Here is a 24,851-nt window from a genome sequence, read left to right on the forward strand (position 1 = left end):
GATCATGTGGAAGGGAGGACTGAGAGTCACGTTTCGAAGAGCGGCCAACGATAACAACGCAATAATGCGATACACCAACTTGAATGCCGACGGCACACCAATAGCCAACACTTTACCCGAAGCAGCCAAGTGCATCATCCGGAGCATGGAATTGAGAATGCCGGTGGTGGAATAAGAGACAAACTATGCCCTCAAGTACAAAGCGGAGATCTTGAAAAGTCCGCAGGTACCGATTCACTTTCACGGTTACCAGTGCGTGCAGAAGATGGCGACGGGAAGTCACATGGAATTCGACGTGACGACGCAGTTCAACAACATACAGTTCGACATGCCAGATTTCGTCGTAGTGCTTTTCCAGACCGGGAGGGACAAGAATCAGGAAAAAGATTCCAGCAAATTCGACGACTGCAAGATCAAGAACGTTTATCTCAAAAATGGACGCAACGAAGTGTTCCCGCGCGAGAATTACAACCTCGACATGACCAAAAACGATTATCTCAAACTTTACGAAGCGTTTTCGGCTTACAAACGCGTGACCGAGGGAAGTGTGGACATGTACTACACGCCCAGCGAGTTCAAAACACGGAGACCCATGACCGTCATCAACACATCTAAGAGAAAAAAGGTTGTGGTCAACGATCGAACCAACATCAAGGTCGTCTGCGAGTTCCACGATGCCTTGCCCGAGGATACCCTATGCAGTGTCATCCTAATTGCAGAGAAGTCCTTCGCCTACGACGTGAAGAATGAGAGGGTCACAGAGCAGTTTTAACAAGTTTTTATCATCTATTTTCTTGCACAACAAGAAATTTTTAGTGCTAGCACAATCAGTTACAATGGCACAATACGAATTTCACTAGTTCAGATCAGTTACAAATGTCAATTTCATTAGTTATAAGTTACAATATCTTTTTTGCACTATAGCACGAGAGACAATCAGAAAATTTGCACAAAAAAAATTTGTTGTTGTTTTTACACGTGAAAATTAACAATAAAATTTCTTTTTTATCGTTTCAGATGCTGTCGAAACATCAAAACACATATACACATACACACACTAGAAAAAAAGCATGCAACTTTATTTGTAACACGCACATATTCTCCATCTTCATCAAGAAAATATTATAATAAACATAATTATTTTTATCTATATCTCACAATAAAACTCTATATCCAAAAATATCACAACATCAAATAACACTAGAGTCGTTAGTACACGTTGCATGCATTACGGAGGTCCTCTGTAGGGTTTCATGGAAGTTTGGGGAAAAAAAAAAAAACACGTGAAACCCTACAGAGGTGCGGTTATCTAGAGCCGTAGCCGTTAGAACCTTTTTGGGTTGGGCACCACGCACCCTGGCGGGTTAGGGGCCAGGTATTCTAAAAAACAACAATTATTATTTTGTTTGTTTGTTTGCGTCACAATACATACGCGTGTGTGTGTGTGTGTGTGTGTGTGTGTGTGTGTGTGTGTGTGTGTGTGTGTGTGTGTGTGTGTGTGTGTGTGTGTGTGTGTGTATGGTACATCGTTCCCTCCCCGAGAGAAGAGGTTTACGAAGGTCACGATATATATAAACATTTGGGTCCCGGACTTGGAAAATTACGATAAGATGCACTCATCTTTCAAAAGATTAGAAAATGAGAGAATAAGAGGATGAGAAGATGGGAGGAGAGGTTTACGAAGATCACGATATATATAAACATTTGGCCCCGTTGATTCCAGCACTCCAACTTCATCTCTAATGTTGACGACAATATTCTAAAGGTAAAAAGAGAATGAGAGATTGAGAGATTGAGAGATTGAGAGATTGAGAGAATAAGAGGATAAGAGAAGAGGTTTACGTAGGTCACAATATATAAACATTTGGTCCCAAACTTGGAAAATTACGATAAAGTGCACTCATCTTTCAAAAAATAAGAGAATGAGAGAATGAGAGAATGAGAGGAGAGGTTTACGTAGGTCACGATATATAAACATTTGGTCCCAGACTTGGAAAATTACGATAAGGTGCACTCATCTTTCAAAAAATAAGAAAATAAGAGAATAAAAAAATGAGAGAATAAAAAAAAGATGAGAGGATGAGAGGAGAATAAAAAGAGAATGAGAGAACAATGAGAAAGATGAGAAAGATGAGAAAGATGAGAAGGATGAGAGAATGAGAGCTCATCTTTCACTCATCACTGCCTTTTTGCGCCCGTGAAACATCGTCAGCGCACTAAATGAGGCGCGGAACGGGGAGAGAAAGTGAGTTTTTCAACTTTTTGTAGTCGTTTGGTCAAGAAATCAAAGTTGTGGTCAGAAGTACATATTTACTCTACTAATGCACGTTGAAAATTTGGTTGGGAAAGCTAAGGTTCAGCTTCACAAGATCCTCAGTGTGGGGAATCAAGCTTACAAACGCCCACAAGAAATATCGATGACATATTATAGATCAATCTTCTTGCGTATAATATGCTATTCAGCATCGGTATGGGTTCATCTCACTGACCAACAACAGGTGATTAATAAAACGAGATCCTCACAACGGAATGTATTAATGAGAATATTCGGAGCCTTTAAAACTATATCCACAACATCAATCATAGCAATTGCAAGAGTGCTTCCTATCGACTTGGAGGTTAAAAGGAATGCCTCGAGGTATTGGTGGAAAAAAGGAAATTACATGAAGACCAACCGAATTCTGGGTACCCAGATTAATACCCTTGCAGAAATAGACTCATGTTTATGGGATAAGTGGCAGGCAGAATGGAGTCAACAGCAAATCTCAATTCACAGCAGAATATATCTTCCTGATGTGAGGATAAGGAAAAAGTTTTTCAAACCAACAAAGGGCATGGTCCATTTGATTTCTGACCATGGACCATACAAGTCTTACTTCAAGCGATTTAATTTAAGTCACAATGACCAATGTTTGAAATGCGGCGTTGAAGATACTCCGGAGCATGCAATTGTTAACTGCACTAAGCATTCCAGTAATGAAATTGAGAGACTAAGGCAGGGACTTCTAGAGGAGACCTTGGCAGCTGACATCTGGAAAGGTTTCCAATAATCAATAGGCTGGCAGAGAAAATCTCAACCTTAGAAGAGGAGAGCTACATTCCAGAATCGAGACTGAAGCGTAATAAAGACACAATTCAACTCACTCTATCAAGAAGGAAGAGTAGCAGAATCAGTAACTTGGAAAGGAAATCCCAATATCACGAATTTGAAGTGTCTGAAGAATCCAGTGAAGTGAAATTTTATGAAATGGGCCCTACAGCATTAAACAATGGAAATTCTATGTAAAATCACTACGAGGGACCAAACCAGAAGAGTCAACAACGTAACTCTGGCTGGTGTTGGCAGACATAACAACCAAGGAACCGTCATGAACTAAAAGACGGTCCGCAATTGGCCTTAGTGGACCTCAATGGATGGTGTATTCGTGGAAGACTGTATGAGTATCCCTAAGTGGAGATTTAAAAGTAAAGTGTGATATGTGGATACTGAGTGTGGTCACTCCAAGAAGCCCGGTAAAGGACCATGAACTAGCAAAACTTCATCTACGGATCTGTCATGAACTTTACATTTATCCATTGGATGACGTCCAGGAACCTCTTGATGCGGAAGACTAAATCCAAGTCGAAGAAAGGAGATTGAAGAAGAAGCCATCATCCGGTCTAGTAACTCCCCTCACTTTGGGAGGCTAAATGATCTAAGGATCCACTGTATTAATCTTAATTATGTATCCATCTTCTGTGCTTGGTATACTGTATTATATTTCTTATATAATCATCATATTATTTATTCTATTTTATATCATATCAGATTCTATTATATGTTGCTAAGCAAGGACAAGGGATTCTAAATTGTGATTGCGATGTCTTAAATATTTTTACTAGAGCAAACATCATAGGAATAGGTCTAAGGACCATGACTGAATAAGTCAATCATTTCTGACATATCACTTTCATTATTATTTTCTATATTATTTATATATGTTGTTTGAATTTATTCATAGTATTTATTCTTTCATTCTTTCTTCTCTTTATTCTGACCCAAATACTATACATAGAGAAAACATCCAAACAGTAAACACACCTTGGTTTTTCAAGATAGGCACCAAGGTTAATTACCTCTCCACCATTACCTCTCCACCATCCTCCTTTCATCCTTTCATTTGGGACAATACCGCTCCTGGTAAGATTATAGCTAGATTAGCAATCGACGCCAAGTACGCCAGGAGCGAGGGTGATATGTGTGAGTGGCGAGAAGAGGCTGGAGGGACTCGTCCCTAAGTGCCCCTATCCTGTTGGACTACATCAAGAGTGAAGTTTATAATGAACTGCCAACAACGCGTGAGAACATGATTGAGCGAATCACCAATGCATGTTGAAAGATTTCACCGTCCAATCATTCCAAGTGCGGATACATCAGTGTTTCGAAGTGGGTGGTGACATTTTAGAGCATTTATTGTAAAATGATTATTAAAAACAACCACCCCGACGGTGAGAGACGAGGCGACTCACCGAAAACCGGCACCCCGATGGTGAGAGGCGAGTGGACTAAACTTAAAAAAGCACCCCAATGGGATCGAAACACTACTACGTCCACGTCGTTGTTCCTGGGTTATGTTAAATGTAGTTTCTTATAAAAAATTTAACTTGCTTCACGTCATTTTGCGTTTAAAAGTGCATTTTTACAATTTCAGCAATATTTCATTTTTGCGATTACAAATCCATCTATCATAAATCCACAAACAAGTGTAGATAAAACATACATATTTTTGTCTTGAGAATCCAAATCTGCAAAACAAAAGGGGAGTTTCCATTTCAGATTTTAAAGTTGCCACTTGCTCCTCTCCCAGGAGGTGTGGTGTGTGTGTGTTGGGGGGGGGTGGGGTGGAGTGTCTTGTAAACTAAGTCTTTCATGTGGCTCCAAAATTAAAGTCGCAAGGAGTCAAATCGATCAAGGGATCGAGCAGGGCAGTCATCATGCTGGTAAATCATGTCACAACTTGTAGTCAGAGGCACATACTCCAACAACATTGCCATCCTGTTCCTTAAAAAAATGTTCATAAGTGATGCCATTTAAGTTTTGGGACAGGAAAAATGGGTCGATCAAATGGTTGTTGTCCATACTTCTGACTGGGTGTGAGACAATGGCTGGATGAAAATTACTCAAGGAAATGGATTGGCCGAGGCGGTACGATTCCCTGGCCGGCTCGATCCCCTGATTTGAGGCATTGCGACTACTACATTTGGAGCCACATAAAAGACACCGGCAAACTCGCAAGAAGAACTCAGTGAGAGGATTTTAACAGCTGGTCAACACATCAAGGACACCATCACATCACGAGATAAGAGACCAAATGTTCGTAAAAACCTCCGTGCCTGCATTCGTAATGGAGGTCCCCACTTTGAGCAAGACGTGTAATGATCTTTCATTTTATTGTTCATTGATTCCATTCGCATGAAGATGAATGAAGTATTATGTGTTGTACACAAATGTGAATGTTAGCAACATTTGTACCTTGATGGATAGCAGATGACACATGGAAGTAATTTAAGTAATTTGTACGTTTCGTGTAATACCATTTTTGTTATTAATACGTTGCCAAGTAAACTAAGAGTGCATTTTTTATCATCGCATGTAAGTTTAGACCCAACCGTTACTTACATGTGATTGTTATTTGGGACAAACTTATTCCCAACCAACCACTTATTTGTTGGCTATCAGAAAACACTGAAACATGAGCCATACAATGAGCTGTTTTTTCTCAATTCGTATTTTTATGTGGAAAATTATATTTAAAAAAAAACAATAGAAATTCGATTATCTCGAAAACTACTAATTTTCGGACGGGGTATTATCATATGGTCAAATGTATTGAAAATTGTCTCTACTTTAACCCCTTTCAGGGAATACATCTAATTACAAGTCACCCTGTATATTAGTTCCTTGAGGTCGTTAAACATTTTCCACTTTGATGCATTAACATTGCAGTTTGGAATATCGTCATTGATGATAACGTACAATAGAGAACTGCATATCGTCGAATTATGAATAGAAGTGTTTAGTTTCATATAATTATTCTTCAAATAGATGTATGTATTTATCAGCGTTGAATGGCAAATTTCGTTAGCATTTGACATTAGTAGGAGTTAATTAGAATATAATGAATGAGATCCGTGTTAAGCGATTTGGTGCTTATGAACTGATTTTGCAGTATTTCGTAATTTATACTAATTAAAGGTCAAAGTGTAATTCATGTTTCCACTTCTCGAAAAATTAAAAGGAAAATTTCAGAAATAAAATCTTGATAAATTCTTCGGTGTCCTCCAGTTGTAAATTATATTGATTTGTTAATTATCCAAGATTTTATCTGGTGACCGTCTATGGACGTTGACATCTGTGAAAAGCTGAACTGAGGACATTTAAGATGGTTTTATAATATTGTTAAAATGTTCGTTTCACCGTTAAAATTTGAATTATCTGTGAGGCAATTGAGGTAGGTTTTGAAACGAGATTTGCATCATATACCGAACAGGCAATTAATCCTGATCGTTAGTGTAATGTTGTATGTGAGAGAACTTAATATGTGTCGGTTTTGTTGAGACAAGGCCGTCTATAAGTCACCCTTAATTTAAAAATTAGCACTTTTAAATATTACAAGTATGCAAAATCTTGTAGTTGAGGGTTGGTATATTTTAGAAAAAAGGAAAAAAATAGGCGTTTGGAAAGGGTTACCATTAGAGTCAGGACATTTACTCTTACTATAAATTAACCCAATTTTTAATTAATGCCATCGTTTACACAATAAATATAATTATAATCTTGAGAAGATAAAATAAATATAACTACTAATAATTACGAAAAGGAAATTGAACTTTATATATGAATTTAATGTAATATTGTAAATATTCTTGCAGATTTTATGAGTGTATACTGCATCCTACTGCAAACTTTTAATTATAATTGATTTCTGAAAATATATGAATTTTTTAATTGACTGAAAATAATTAGAAATAACAATTGAATTATATAAAATATTTAAATATTACTAAAAAATAATTGGTCGAACGATCGTTCTTCTGTAAGTATAATATTTATAAAATATCGTCATTAATAAATATATATGTAAAATTTCTTTTGAAGTTATTAATATTGTCCACATAAATTGAAATAGATAAGATAATATTCTTCGAGTCCGAAATCTCGTTGTCCATTATTGACTCTTTCCCCCTGATGCTATTGCAATCAGCCTAAGAATATTAAAAAAATAATATACAATTGTGTATACAAAGAAAAATTGATAATTCATAGTGTTATCTATATGCATATGCACCTGTTTATTTAAAAATTAAAACTTACTTCCAATATAGTTTCAAAATGTTGTCGCACAAAGAAATATCGTTCTGAACAGACATAAAATTACATGTTATTTTGTGTCCTTGAAACCGATAGCCTTTGTTGAAAGAAAGCCCTGTCCGCAATTTACTCAGTCCCCCTTGGAATCTGGAATGTGAGATATCTGCTGTTTAATTTGCAACGTGTTATCATATCAAGAAAGAAATTTCTTCCGTCGATGTCCCGAGATATCGTTGCAGTAGAAACGAATAGAATGCCTGACTTGCATATTTCTTCAGTCGTTCTGCCTTCCTGAAAGTAACTCAAGTTTCTCCATTGGTTAAAGAGGAAGAAAATTGCCGTTGCACACGAGTTCAACTTTATTCTTTTGCTGATGATAGATAATTTACTATAAAAACGTTTGCAGCTGACTTTCGATATCTTTCTCAAAATGTTAAAGACATGTGAAGGAAATTTTATGTGATAATGGGAAAATATCTTAGGAAGTACTCTAAGCAACTTGATTATAACATTCAATAAACTAATTGTAGTGTGACATTTGGAATGAAATATCCCAAATTAGATGGATCATTATAATATACATCTTCAATGAAATATACTTTACTGATTCAAAAATGTCATATTTCATCTCGCGACTCTGTCATTAAATTGTTAATAAAATCTGACAAGTGGCTGCTGATAACTCATGATCGTAGCTGTATGTGAAAAATATTACTTGTTTCTCCTATGCTCTTAATTGATTTATTAATCTTCATATTAGATTTCAAATCTAGCTCTGATGTAAAGTTACGTGACAGAGATATACAACAATAATTATATCTTCATGTAGAACGATGCCGGACCCTGTGGACGAGCGGTTAGCTCATCGCGCTGCAACGCTAGGGGGTTCCGCGTTCGAATCCCGCTCGGGCTTGGTTGTTTGCGAATGTCCATTCATCAATTTCATCATTTCATCACTCATCCCCATCTTCGCAAATTAGCCAAGAGGCACAAAACGCGAAGTAAAATAAACTAAATGAATCAATTCATGTAGAATGCGTATAATGATAAGGGCAATCTTCGAATTTATATTATTTCAATGTGAGACATTGTATTTCATCTTTATATTTATCCAAGAACTAAATATATTCACTATTCTGTTCGTTATTATTATCATCTATATTATAATTCTTATTATCCCAATACTTATTTAGTCATAAATGGTCTGCAACTAGTTTTATTGAATATTTTACTGGCTGTAAACATACTCAGCTGTTACTATAACTTACTTCTCTCTTCATTCTAACTTTCAAACCTTATAAAACTGATAAACTCATATTTCTGTCATATATTTAATTAATAAAATTATAATTGTAATTGTTACTTAAATTTAACAATTTAAATATTATAATGTATAATTCTTTATACCCCATTTTCAATAACCACGCTAAGTCATAAATAATTTTAAATCTCATTTTTCCTTACCAAATGTGTTTAACACATTTTAATCATAAAAATTACTAGTCTATTATCGACTTACACTATTTAAATTTTGTAGTTCACAAAAATAATTTCCGTCAGTTCTCCGCAGATTTACAGAAGCGTTAGGTAAATTTCTTACGCGCTGTTTATATTCATCATCAGTCCATTCCTTCACTATTCATCAATACATAATATTAATTTGTTTTTATTTTTCCGAGTTATTGTTCAAAACTATGCAACCTCGATGTCAACAAGTTTTAACTAATGATTTTAGTGTGGTAATAACTAGTTTTACACTGCTGGGTAATTATTAAGAGCTAAAAAATAATATTTGACGTAAATTTAGTTTTTTATTATTAAAATTAGAAAAAAATATTTGCAATATATAAGATTTATTTAGTTCAATAGAGTAGTGAAAAGGAAGTTACATACAGGGTAAAAGGTATGTTCTCACTGATTCACTCCTGACTGTTCCTGTTCTTCATTCTTATCATCACAATTTACATTCTCATCTTTACCCTGTTCCGAACAGTAGTACCTCTTCAATCTGTGGACCGAAATAGTGTATACGACTGTCTGTCCGATTTTTGCCTGAAATTCTACTTTCTAATCACTGGGATTTTCTATTGCTATAATTTTAGCAGGTCCTTTATAAACTCGCAAGAAACATTTAGCTGAATGTACGCGATGACTACCATCGTATATTAGAACCAATTCTCCTGGCGTAAATTCGATAGACTGGTGACGTTCATCGTAGTACATTTTTGCTTGTCATTGGCGTCTATGTAGACTCTGATGAGCCGCTTCTCGCGCTTTTTCGAGAATCTTGAATCTTGGCTATTTGTTTACATTATCCATGGGTGTTAAATGTAGTCCGCTCTCCCAGACTAATCTAGGCGTAAATCCACGAAGAAGAAAAATTGACTCTTTTTCAAAATCTCCTGGGAATTAACATTAAATGGCCACAAGGCCGATTGCAAGTATAGAAGCCAGTCTGTGTGTTTCGAATTCACAATTTTTCTCATAAATCCCTGTAAAATTACATGTGATATTTTCATTAATCTAATTAAATTGTGATTAGTTGATGGATCGAATTTCAGACGGATTCCAGATTTCTCCGATATTTCTCTAAATAAACAAGCCCTAAATGAACTTCCACAATCCGTATCTATATAAGACGGACAACGATATCTCAAAATTACAAAGAAAGTTGGCTGCTCTCTCACTTGAAGTATCTGGTACTGATTGAGCAACTAAAAATCGAGTACCATGGTCGATTGCACTTATTATACAGGGTGTCCGGAATGGGACTGACGGTATTTAAAACTGTGTGGTTTTAATATTGGCAGAGATAGGGAAGAAATAAAACATACATTTTGAAGGAAAGCTGAAGAAGTTTTGTTCGTCAAATTTTCATAGAGGTACGATTACCGCTGACGGTGCTAGTATCGCCGAAACGAAAAATGGCGTTGGTATTCGAAAGGAGCAATGCGTGTGGTGATTAGCAGAGACAAAATGTGTTGTCCAAGTGCAACGAAACTTCCGACGTGTTTACCACAATTATTCTCCATCACGCAATAGTATCCAGGCGTGGAAGGAACACTTTTTATCGACAGGGAGTGTAGTGAAACCTCACAGTGGTGGTAAATCGCTGGCGTTACGCGAAACGGTGGAGTCAATAAGAGATTGTTTCACACATAGCCCAGAGAAGTCAATTAATTCGCTCAGAGAGCAGGCAGAAGAAAATTCCAAGGTCAACTGTACATAAACGATAACGTTTGCGCGTCTATAAGTTGCAATTGTTGCAAGAAATTAAGCCTAACGATAAGCCGAAAAGATTATAATTTGCCAATGAAATCCTACACAAGATTGACAATGATCATAATTTTCTATCGAACATTGTTTTCTCAGATGAAGCAACTTTTCACTTGTCTGGCTGTGTTCACAGACACAATCTTAGGAAAAGGGGAAATGAGAAACCGCATGCGTATGTGGAACATTCCCGAGACAGTCCAAAATTGAATGTTTGGTGCGCTTGAACACTTAATGAAGTTTTAGGCCCCTTCTTCTTCATTGAGCAAACCGTAACAGGAAATGTGTTCCTAGACATGCTTCAAAACTTTGCAGTTCCCCAATTACATTTGCAATCTCAAGTGATTTTACAATTGCCCAACCACATTGGAACCAACAAGTGCGGGAGTATCTTGATACGGAATTTCCGAAGCGTTGGATAGGCTGTGATGGACAAATTAGGTGGCCACCACGCTCTCCTGGTGTAACCCTTCTGGACTTTTTCCTGTGGGGGTATCTGAAAGACATTGTGTATTCCGTTGAAATTCCTTTTTGAATTGATGCCCCGTACTTGGAATGCGATTACTTCTACAACACCTCAGATGTTACAGAATACGTGGAGAGAGATTGAATTCAGACTGGATATTCTCCGACTCATACATGGAGCAAACATGGAGTAATACTGAGTTACACTGACTTGTAATTAATACCAATAAAATGTGATACTTATATTTTTTTTTATTTATTTTAAAATCTAAGACTCAATAATTACTCAATAAGTGGCCGCGGTGGCTCAGTCGGTAACGCGTCTGACTACCATGCTCAAGGTCCCGGGTTCGACCCCCGGCCGGTTCAAATCCGGGAACTTTTCTAACGGTGAAAGCGGCCCCGGCGCCCACCCAGCGTCGAATAACATGGGTACCTGGGGGAAACCCTGGGGGGTAAAGGCGGTCAGGGGCGTGATGCTGATCACATCACCCCCACTCACGACCGGATCAAGAAAGTGTGCGGCGTTACCCCCACACCCCCTATACGCCTTCATGGCGTGGTGCTATGCACAGGGGAACACTTTACCTTTTACCTTTTAAGACTCAATAAAATGTATAAGAAATTAGACTACGTTTAGATTTTTTTTGTTATTTTCAAAATTTTGGTTTGATGTTAAGTTTTTTTAACATGTGTTGAGTGCATTATTATTAACTGTTAAACTAAAGTGTCCCCAAAGCAAAGTATGGATTCCACACTCGAGAATACACCTCTTGTCGTCGTGTGGATCCAGGGCTAACTTTTTTATTCGTTGTAATCTCATGTTTTGAGCTTTGTATTCTATTATCCTCTCGAAGTATTTTCGACTGTGAAGAAAGGCAATCAATGTAATCCTGGAATGTTAGTTTGTTTTCCACGGTCTCTTTGTACGCTGTAAATTTCTCGCGATTTGAATATAGGGTCAGATACCAATTTTCTACATTTATTGTTATCTGAAACCAATTTTATGTCTATATTCTTTCTGACGTTCTCCATTGTTTTTCCATAAACAGCATTATTCATTAGTTTATAAAAATCTTGATCTAATTTTGAAATGGCAGCTGTTCTTTGTCTCGTGTTGGTGTCAATAGAAGATTTTAACCATGAAGAGTGTTTGAACGTGATAATTCTTCTTACATTTACTACCTGAACACCCTTCCCAATCCGAAACTTGAGATTCTTGTAGTGGACGATATATCTTTCTCATCTCTCCAGAGTTATCAAAAGCTTGCCTTGATTAGAATCAGGTGGACATTTAATTTCGGGAGCCGGAGGTAAATCGGAAAAAGTAGCACGGATTCAATGTCCACCTCAACGAACAGACCAAATTCACGATCGTCGAAATGATTAATATCAATTGAAATAGGATCTATCCACTCGAATCCTCCGTAGGGAAGTTTTTGTATCATTGCGAATCCGTAGAGATTGTTTACGTCACCGTAAAATATGTAATTCGATGGTTGATTTGCATCGTATTGATTGTCAGACATGTGAATGTTGTTTGCCTTTGCGTATCTCTGCGAGCATTGCACCATCCCTCCACGTATCCCCCTTTTTATAAAAAGTAACATGTCCATATCCGATATCAATTCCAACTTGAACCTGGTCTGGAGCAACATAGCAGACCACTCCAAACCAGGAAGACTGTAGAAATATGTTGGATCTAATTGATAAATATTTATTGCTGCTTTTCTGAATACCTGAAAAAATATCAGCAAGAATTGTTACGTGTAATTTGAGATAGGCATCGTGGTAATTGCCGAGAGTATTGCATCTCAATTCCTTCCATATTAATTTCGCATGTTCGTATTCTTCATTCGTAATTCCGTTTTTTTTTCAGTTGACTGAAGAATTCTTTTGAGGTGGGAGTGTGTCATCGTCAAATTTAGATTCATCGGTTACATATCGCAAGGATAAATGTCTTTACATTTAATCAGTTCTAGATGTATGTTTGGAAAACTGGCCTTTGTAATTTTAAAATTTTCGTCGGTAAGTTTACTCGCTAAAGCATCGAGACTTGCCGATAGGAATCTAAAAGAATCTAGATATTCATCTCTATGATTTCATTCGTTCCTGGAATTTTAACTTTCTTACTTATAGAAATATAACTTTATTCGTTTTGAGCAAGAATATATATTTTTTGTGTATCGTATCCAAAATTCCTAATTAAAAAATTGAAGTCGTAATTGGATCGATTGTGAAAAAAAATATTGGTACGAATTTAGACTTCTGGATCTTGAGGTTGCAGGTGTTACGGATTCCACAAATGTAGTTTCCGGTGAAATGATTATGGGATAATGGAAGCATTGGTTTCGATTGGCATAAGAAGCTGCCAATGTTCTCTACCTCTTCCACCATCTTTTTAAAAAAGAGTTCAATAACATTCGGTCCGCGATATATATATATATGGTTTATCTATTCTATCCTGCCAAACAACAACATATCCAAAACTATTTGGATCATGAAGCTGGTATGGTGTTGTAGAAGAAAATTCTGGATCCTGATCGCAATAAGATAATTGTTTGAGAAAAGCTTCAAAGTCTGCAATGATAATGCCAGGATATTCGAATAAGGCCTTGTGCATTTTAAATTCTTCGAATTCACTTGCTTTGGGAATCAACATGCGAGCCGGTTTGTTTACTCCACAGAAGATTTCATGTTCAGCAAGTTTTGTTTTTAAATTTCTTGATTTTTGAAATGTTGGTAATTACGTCAGTCAAGATCGACGAATACGATTAATCACCTTGGACTAACTTCGATGTGTACATGAAACTTGGTTGTTTGGCTTCTGACAAGCGGGAGAGTGAACGAATTAGCGTGTAATGATGAACATCATCGTCAGAAATTAGAAGAAGTTTGATTTCCATGGCTTCGTCATAAACAATATTAGTTATCCTAACAGGATGAACAAAATGCTTAACTGAAGTATACGAATATACATTTATAGCTAATCGTTTTCCTTCTCCATTTCCTGCCCTGTTTTCAAACTTTGTTATGTCAGAAATAGCAACAGGGTATTCGATGCCTGTCGTAGCATATTCAATCTCATCGATATATTGTGTGTAATGACTAATCCGAAATGGATTATTTGAACAATGAACCGGGTGAATCGCCGCTAAAATTCACCTCATAAAACACTTATTGTCAGTATTATAAATGTTCAGCACACCTCTCTTATGCTGAATTTCTACCGGAAGTGGAACGTAGCTCGAAGCAGAAAAAGGTGTAAGTTTCTTTACATAAGCCACTAATCTGCGAGTACTTCTACATAAAGACCAACCTGATCCATTAGCCTCGAATTCATCATGTTTCCTAATCAATTCGCTAGTAAGATTTGAATAAAAAACATTCAAATTATCAATGTCTGCCAATAAAGAACTTGGTTTCTCGATTTGTGAAAAAAAATATTTCTTGTACCATTGTTTATTCATATTTACAGATTAGATCAACATAAACTTTTATTGACTTTCTTCTAGTTTATTTTTCAAAATATTTATGATAGATGTTTTAATTTCACTCAAAAAACCAGAAATATCACAGCCTGGTTTTGAAGTAATATGAAAATCCATGAGTTGGTTGTTGAATTCAGATCTAATCGGCTTTTGGTCATTAGACAATTTAATTTGTTTGGAAGTAGAAGCTTCAGTTTCTGGATGATAAGTTTTTCTTTTCAATGTTCAATGTCCGGTTCATGCCTTGCAAATTTTCATGTGTTTACTTAAATGTGCAATGCTAATTGTTTTTTTACATTGAGTACAAGGCTTAGTAGGTAACAAACGCTTTTTTTCGAACCTGTTTCACTACATCTTGCCATATGCTTGCTAATATTAGTTTTGGAGATTAATTTCCCACAAATAACACATTCAATGAAATGGGTAGTAAAGTAAAGTAAAGTGTTCCCCTGTGCATAGCACCACGTCACAAAGGCGTATAGGGGGTAACGGCCCACACTTTCTTGATCCGGTCGTGAGTGGGGTGATGTGATCAGCATTACGACCCTGACCGCCTTTACCCTCCAGAGTTTCCTCCAGGTATCCATGTTATTCTACGCTGGGTTGGTGCCGGGGCCGCTTCGATCGCTATAAAAGTTCCCGGATTTTAACCGGCCTGGGGTCGAACCCGGGACCTTTAGCATGGTAGTCAGACGCTTTACTGATTGAGCCACCGCAGCCACTTTTGGTAGATGATATTTTTTTAATGTGCTTTAAGTATAAAACAATAAGACGCACAATCAACTCAAAATTCAATAAGATTCTATTTACTTGAAAAAAAAAACACTTTTAATTTTACGATAATTCATAGAATGTAACTTAAAAAACAATAGTTATAATTATAATAATTTTTTTTCAGCTCTGGTTTTTATATATAAATTTTCTCGGGAAAAAATACAAAATTCAAATCAAATACAAATTCATACAAATTCAATCTGTGTGAAAAACGACTTGAACCACCTTCAAAATAAAATAATTGTAGCTATTACGATAAAATTTTCAGCTATGTTATTTATACAGAATTTCCAGAGACAACCAGTAACATCAGATCACATCAAAACTCAATCTGATCGAAATTACTATGAAAAAAAATACTTGATACACTTTTCTTAAACTTAAAAATAATAAATAGTACGTAGCTTTAAAATAAATTAAATACTTAACTTTTAACACTGCAACAACACATCTGTACTCTTCAAACACTCTCACGATACAGACGGATCTGCTATGCGAAAACCTTTAAGTAACCTAAGCGCGGATGAAAACTTCCGAAACATTAAGTCAATCAGAAGACACCCATTACGTCATAACCAACAACACGTTATATACGGGTCTGCGTAATAACTTGTTGCGTAAACAATGCGCAGTAGTTTACATTACGAGCCATCGCAATGTAGCGTACTTTAACTCGAAAAAATTAAGACAGTCGTACCAAGTGTGAGGTGAAAAAACACATATTTGCAATAGTATAAAATCGACCAAAACATCATCAAAATAGGTTTTCCATTGTAGTTAAATTAATAAAAACAATAGGCCTCGTACCAAAGTGAGTTTGAACTGCAAAAAATACACTACTTGTACTTATAAAAAACTAGAAAAACCCACACGTGTCTGTCAAGTAAACCGGAAGTAGACTGGAAGTAGACCGGAAGTAAACCGGAGCAGACAAGAAGTAAATTTTTTTCTTGGGTGTGGGTGGATTTGGATGTAGGTGTGGGTGTAGGTGTGGGTGGGTGTGGGTGGATGTGCGTGGGTGTGCGTGGATTTGCGTGGGTGTGCATGGATATGGGTGTTACGTACTTTAACTCATAAGAAATTATGACACTCGTAGCAGGTGTAAGGTTAAAAAAGACAGATTTGCAATAGTATAAAATCGAGAAAAACATCATCAAAATTGGTTTTCCACTGTGTTTAAATTAATAAAAATAATAGGCCTCGTACCAAGTGTGAATTTGAACGTATACAATTACACTACTGTTCAAATGTGTTTCCAAAGCAGAATAAGTATTCTACATAATGGGAAAAGGGATCGGGATTCATATTTGAGCACGATAACTGAACGCAACGAGTCATTGCACTTTGCAAACTACGTGGAACTACATTTATTTCTTACAGTGACATTCCTGGTATAGTAAATGCTGTATATTTCTTTGTGCCTCGGTGAGAGGGATATTAAAGAAACCACTTTTTAAGTCTCCCGTTCAGTAATATTTCTTGCCCCCCACCCCCCGCCCATATTGTAAAATATTTCGTTGATTTTATTCACACACAGAACGTCAAATACGGACGAAACATTCAACCTACGATAGTCCTGGCATATTCTATAACACTCTCTTCCATTTTTACAAGGAAAACTGCAGATTTGAAGGGTGATTGTTTAGGAGAAATAACTCTTTGCTTCAATAATGTCTCAAATTGATCGTTAATTTCATCGCGAAGGTGAACTGGAGTCGGGTAGGATTTTAAGTGAAATTCTGTGTCATCCTTTAGTTGAATTCTATGTTTATTATTCTTGGTTCTACATATATCATCCTTTTACCACGCAAGAGAATGTGAATATTTCATTAAAACGGCCAAAAGGTGCTCCTTTTGCTGGGGTTCTAATTCGGATTCACGTAAAAACCGACTAGGGGCCACCCTTGCATCATTGACGTTCCCTGACTCTTCCCTCACGACAACCTGTGTGGGTTCACCAATATCATCGTTATTCTCATCATTTTTGTTACTCATGATTGACCTATCCCATGTTTCCGCTTTCCCGATAATAGTACCTTTCTTAATTGTACCATTATAATTTAAAGGATTTGTGATCCAGGTAAGATTCGAATGGGGAAAAATAATTGCTCTGCCAACCATCAAACCCGTTTTCTCTTGAAACTGTAGGTCCGGTTCCAAGAGTGTCCTATCTTTTTCACATGAATTAGCCAATTTTATAGGAATACACAAATGTGTCCTGGGTTTCACGTTTATCTTCTAAGCAGCTACAAATGCTGGTTACAAAACATGCTGTAACAAGTGGGCAACTTTGATTGGGACATCGAAGGCTTTCCTATACTCAGTTATAATTTGGTTACTTGGAGGTGTACCGACTATATGTAATGTAAGTTTATTTTCCTCAAAATCTAACTTAGCCTTGTGTTCCTTCAGGAAATCAATTCCTAGTATGGTACCTTGATTAAAATCCTGAAAGATTCTAAATAGGTGAACAAATGTTTGGCCATGTATAGAAAATGGTAGTAACAAAATTTCCTTAACCGTCAGATGAATATTAGTGACCCCTCTAATCGCAGTATTTACGTTAAAGCGCTGGGCATTGACTTGCATGTTCTTGTTTCCCGTTACCGAAATTTGACTTCCACTATCCTGTCGAATTTCGCCATTTACTTTCATATTGCTGTAAATCAGATCTTTAGAACGAAAAGTAGAGACCATTAAAGTTTTCCCCGAAGGCCTTGCACCTAGGACCCCGTCATATACAGGTCTTAGTCGTTTAAAATTGCTTCCGTTCTTAGGAAAAGAAGAATGATTTACATTTACAACCTAATTATTGTGGTTATTTAAGACTTCTTGCCTTTGTTGTTGCTCCAAAGATGCTCGGGGGTTGAAGATGAAAAGTGCGAACCCTGAAATCGAGGGTTACCGCCAATGCGCCATCGCCCCCAATGCGAGCGTCGCGACTGTGTGTGGAGTATTATTATTGTAGTTGTTATGCTAAGTATTTCTATTCTTAGCTCTATGAATACTATTATGATTATAGGTTCTCCTATTGTTTCTATATCTATGATAATTTTCTCTAAGTGTATATAACTCAGTGAATAAATGTTTTTTTTTTTCGATGTTCTACATGTTTAGTTACTTTAACCTCAAGATTCTGAAATTGCAATTCGAAATTTGATTCATGAGACTGGAGTCCAGTGTTCGACTGTAATTGAGCGAGATCCTGTTGCAGTGCATTAAATCTTTCCTCGATCTCCCGATTAACCTGAGAATAATTTATGTCAACATGACCATTGACAGTGTGCTGCAATGTTATATCTTGCTGAGTCGGCATGTATGCTCGACGCGATTCAGAACGCGATAGAGCTTTATTTGTCTCACATTCAGTTTCTAGAATTGTACGTTCGTGTAGAACATATTTGAATTGTTCAACATTTTTTAGATGTCGTAACATTTCATGCACTTATTCATATTCCTTGTTATAAACTTATTTCATAAAGTCAGGTTGTAAACCTCCGCTTATTTGCTTAGTTTGTTCACTAATGTCCATGGCAGGATCTAATTTCAATACCAACAACTGTTTCTCTCTTACATAAATTGAAAAAGATTCAATTTCCTGATGGAGACGTAAACGGATTTGTTGTTTAATTTAAATGAGTCACCCGGTCCCGTGAATTATTTAAAGAATTCTAGTTTTTAAAGTAGTAAAATATATATCCTGAACTTCCTGGGTTCGACTCCAATTATTGTGCTATCTTAACGCTGAATCACACAAAAATGTAGGTATCTTTTCCTCTTCCTTTAAGTCATTTCATTCAGTAACCTTCGGAGGCATGTGTGGGGTCAATTTGACCCCACTGTCTGTTTATTTCCTGGTATTATAATAAAATCTAAATAAAAAATTCTGATTTTCTGTGACATCTTACCATGCTACTTCAGCTATAGGAACATGTATAAATAAATTTCTTACAATTTATTTTAAATTACATTTTTAACTTTTTTAACAATACCCTTCCTTTCCAAGTGTGGGGTCGATTTGACCCCAGCTTTAAAATAGCAGGAAAATATTCAATAAAGGGAAATTGATCCTACATATTTTGTTCAATTATGCCCAAACTAAACGCAATCATCTCAAGGTCAACCACCCACCCTGCCATGACTCACTGCAAAGTGCGCATGCGCAGATGTATTTGGCGCGGATCGACAAGAAGCAAGCTACCAGTCGTTGTGTAACGAGGCGGCGTGTGAGTCGGTCGGTTTTTCTACAGTTCGTCATTAAGATTTCATTGTTGCGTACGAAGAGTTTCCGGCAGCGTCTTATAGGTCGTAGTATTGTGTTTGTGACCCGGTACTTTATTAGTGCTGTTTTGTACCATTCTTAAAGCGTCTTTGTATTACATTGAAAGTGACACTGACAGTAGTGACCACACGAGAATTAACTCTGAAAAAATTTCACGAGCTGCTAGAAGATGACGATGATGGTGTTGCCAGTTACACGGACAGTTTTGACAAAGAGGATGGTGTTACAGAAGCGGAAGAGGTTCAGACAGAGAGTAGTGATGTTGAAAAAGACATAAGCAGTCAAGACCGTGAAGAGGATGATGCAACAGATGACCAAGAACCTTTCGGCATGATCTCAAAAAATTGAATTCAGTGGAAGCAAGCCGCCAAGCTATTATCAGACTACTGCACACAACATCGTACGAGAACCAGCAGGTCTACCGCGGTCTATAGTCTTGACGTCACCAAAAGAAAGCTTCGACTTGTTCATTTCCTCAAACATTTTGGATAAAATTGTACAGTGCACGAATTTAGAGGGAAGAAGAGTTGCACTGAAATCTGTCAAAAAGTGGACTGATCTAACATTGGAAGAGCTTCAGGTTTTCATTGGCATTCTCCTCAGGGAGGATGTCTCTCAAAAACACAGTTTATACAGTGAGGTCCAGTTAATCGTGGAGCAAAGGATTCGGACCTATTAAATGTTCGTCGATAATGCTAGCCTTCATGTTTACAGCAAATCTGTCTCGGTGGCCCTTGATCATTGTGGCACGGAATTTTCATCTGTGCATACTGGCTATTGCGACTATTCGGCATCCCGTTTCGAGTGAAAAAGGCCTCATCAGTGAAAAGCACACAGGCATGGAACTGGGGTTCGACCACAGAGCGCTGTATTAACCATTCATTAAAAACGACGCGGGTTGCCAATTGAACTGTATCCAAGCCACGGAGACGCTGTGGACGGTAAGAGTGCATCTGCTGCTCCCTCAGAACTTTCCAAACAGTACTGTGGACCATACAAACTTTACCTGTCACTACCCGTGTACCAATGAATGAATGTCCTTCCGCCCGATCCAGCTCTGCTTCTTCAAGGTTGAATGGATGCATTCCACCTTTTGTTTATGGTTCTTCTCTGCATTTTGTGTGGTTGCCTGCACTTCGAGTGTTTTGACCTGTATCTTTTAACTTTCACATTTCAGGTCCAGGGTTGCCTATATCGTTTTGTTTCCTTCTATCATCCCTGAAAGTCTGTAACACGGCCACAGAAACATCCCACACATAATCCTGCCGCATATATTTCTTATCAAAAATCTAAATTGTTGAAATTGTCTGTTGACGCGCGTTTGTTAGTATTGGATTGGAAACTTTGCTAGAATTATTAGGTTCCAAGAATGTATTGCCGTGAGTTTTACATTCTGTAGACTCACATTGATTTTTGGATACCCAAGATTAGTTACTATTTGAGCGCATGAATGAGTACGAGTGTGCGTGTCTTTCTTGTGATTAACAGAAGTCGACAACCCTACATGAGATCCAACGTTTGACTATTTCTCGATTACTCACACATTGTGCAGTCAGGGCTTAGAGGTGCTAAAATAAATTTGAGTTATTCCATGACCTCGATTTATCAGCTTAAGTTTCTTGTGGTGAATCTTTCGATTGACACTTCCTATGTTTCATTTTAATGGTGATCAGTATTATTCATCGAATCATTCACTGCAAAAAAGCTTGTTATTTTTCCAAAAATTAAACAGCTGGTGATAACAAGATGCTTGCAAAAGCTTTCACACATAAGCTTTTGCTACACTTTCCACTAGTTATCCAAAACAAAGATTCCAACAATTTTATCTCAAGTGTAACATCCCTTTCAAAAGAAAATATATCGTGCAACGAGAAGATAGAATTAAACGTTTGGCATTACTTATAATCCCCATTTATTGTGAAATTTGCAAAGCCTTACTGTACAAATTTGGATTTAATAAAATTACAGTGCACGGGAAAAATAATAATATTGTGAAAATGATGCATCTGCTTTAAATTTATCAGCATAGCTGCAATAAGTATTATATTTTTAGAACTGAAGAAATACTCAAATCCAAGAATATTGCTAATGTTTTAACATTCAGATTTAATAAAAGCCATCTTAATAACTTGATTAAAACACCACGCGAGTAATATCTCATTTTTGGATTTCAATATTGGATGCAAAGATAGAAACAATGTGTTTGTCTATATCTTTGCAAACTTAAAGAGAGTCAAACCTTCGTCATCAGCATCCTCATTGCTGCACAATAGTCCTGCTTGCAGAACTTGGTGCCACCTAATCAAAACAACGCTGTTTGCGTGAATTATTCATGCAAATCGAGGTTGAATCAGACTAGCATTTACTGGAAATCAAGCGAAATATACATGACCGCAAATATGTCCATTTCGGACAGTTTTATCACCTATTAAAAGATAAGCAGAAAAAAGTAAAAAGTCACATGGAATTACAAGCTTATACTTTTAAAGCAAATGCACCAACATAGTATTCTCAAATTAATTAAAACTTTGCCATATAATAAAAGCACTAAAAAATTATATCACCATTCACAAAATTCTCAGAATAATTTACAAAATATTCAACGTATTTTTCAAATCGTATTGAAATCGTACAAAGGTGAATGTTGAACGGACGTGTTTTCGCGCAGCTCCTGAGTGCAGTGAAGTGTAACGGAATTGGAAACAGTGTTGTGCAGTGGCGCCTGGCTATAGGCGCGTGGAGCGGGAGGTGGAGGCCCCAATCGGGGCAAGCGAGAGGGCAGCTCCCCGCTAAAGAAGTGCGTTTGCTTTTTGTGGCCATGATTACTCTGGTGTTATTAGTGTTGAGTGGCTTGGAAGAGAATCCTGGCCCCTGCACAATCGAGGACGTCATGGCAAAACTTGACTCCATGGACGAAAAACTTAACTCAGTGACCAAAGACACGGCCATGTTGAAGGGTGAAATATCAAAACTCACAAAGGAACTGAATGACACGAGACAAGAAAATGACAGGCTTAGGCAACAAGTGCTAATGAACGAGGACGCTATAGATAGATTGGAAAGTCAATCAAGAAGAAATAACCTCGTTTTCTACAACATAAGGGAGGAACGTGAGGAGACATGGGCCAGAACAGAAGACTTGGTAAGGGAGTTTTTATCAACGGAAATGGGAATCGATACTGAAGATTTCGACATTGACAGAGCGCATCGTCTCGGCAGGCCAAACGGACGGACCCGGCCAATAATTGTAAAATTGGCATTTTATAAAAGGAGGGAGGAAATTTTATTGAACATTTCTAGAGCCAAGAATACACCACTCTATATCCAAGAAGACTACACGCGCCGAACGCGGATGGTACGTTCAGAACTCAAACCGTACCTTATAGAAGCAAAGGCTCGCGGTCAACATGCTAAATTGCAATATAACAAGCTACTCATAAATGGAAAACCATTTACTTTGGAAGAATTGAAATCCAACAACGTCCCGTCAAAACCACTTCCAGCAAGTTCCAGAGACGCACAAGTAAATTTGGCAACAACTTCGAACAAAGGACCCCGATCGTCTTCCGGAAAGAAGGAAGTCGTCGACAGCAGGACTCCCCCCACCCCTTCACACAGTGGACAATCGCCAGCGTCTGGAACTGCATCTGATAGAACATGGACGTCCAAAACCCGCAGGCCATGAGTTTCGGAAGGTGCGTGCAGCTTCTATGGAGGGATGAAGACGAAGGCCGAAGCTCGGAAGCCAGTTGAAAATCCCCACCCCCTCTCAAATCCCACCCCTCCCCCAAGTGACGTGGTAGCAGTGACAGCAACGGAGGAAGAATGTCAGCCCGGGGGAAACTCCCACAAACATGTTCTCAGACTAAAATATTTAGCATAGTGTACCAAAATGTTCGCGGGTTGCGTACCAAAATGCAAGTGTTCTCTCGGAACATATTATCTAACAATTACAGCATCGTAGCAATTACAGAGACTTGGCTTAATGAAAACCATCTAAGCACGGAACTTTTTGATGATCGCTATAACGTGTTCCGATCTGACAGGAACGCGACTGACTCTGGGGAAAATCTGGGCGGGGGTGCTCTTCTGGCAATTCATAACAAATACGCAGCGACGCTCGTAGGCAAATTTAACGACGACCCTAACGTCGACTCGTTGCTTGTGAAAATTGTAATTCATGGACTGCCTACCTTATACATCTGTATTGTTTACTTTACTCCATGCTGTAACGACAAGTCTTACAACTTATTTTATATTTTTTTTGAAAGGCATTGTAGACCCACACATAACATTCTCCTCATAGGGGATTTCAACATCCCTTGCATAACAAGCAACGAATACAACCTCGTTAACGCCACTCCTGTATGTCGCGATTTATACAATCATATGTGCTTTTTTCAATTACGCAGCGTAAATAACATTCAAAATAGTAACGGCAAAACTCTCGATCTTGTGCTAAGTAACTTTTTTGGCATGCAGTTGACACGAGAAACTCAGCCACTCGTGCCTGAGGATAAGCATCATCCTTGTCTCGTAATTGAAATAAAGCACAGAAAAAGGACACAGAGTAACCATCCACCAAACAACCTCTCGTACAATTTCAAAAAGCTGACTTTAACAAACTATACAACAAACTATCGGTCGTTAACTGGGATACACTAAAACTCTGTGATAACGTAAACGAAATGACAGATATGTTTTACAACATAATATACGAAGCATTTGACGCGTGCATCCCCTTGAGACGCATAACCCCTCCTAAATATCCATGCTGGTTTACCGCCAATATAATTAAAAAAATAAAAGCAAAGGCTCACCACCACCAAAAATGGAAGCAAAACGTAGGTAACCCAGTTCGCCATGCCAACAAATTTAAAGAACTCAGAAAAGCAATCAAAAAAGAAATATCAGCCGCCCATAATAATTACTTGTTCGACATCGAAAGCAATATTCAAAGTGACCCGTCACTTTTCTGGTCGTACATAAATCGCAACAGGCAAAACAAATAGTTTCCAGTTTCTTCAAACAATGAACCCATATTAAACCTGAATACCGTCGTTGATGAATTTGCGAAAAACTTTCAATCCGTGTACGCAAACAATACGGCAAAGTATAACCTCGAGATCATGGCGGGGCACACAGAGTGCAAAACGTTAGATTCACTGAACATTCAGATGATCAGTATGTCTGAAATTGAAGCAGCCGTAAAAAA

Source organism: Lepisma saccharinum, chromosome 19 (genome assembly GCF_977018435.1).
Source record: "Lepisma saccharinum chromosome 19, izLepSacc3.1, whole genome shotgun sequence".
Classification (NCBI taxonomy): Eukaryota; Metazoa; Arthropoda; class Insecta; order Zygentoma; family Lepismatidae; genus Lepisma; species Lepisma saccharinum.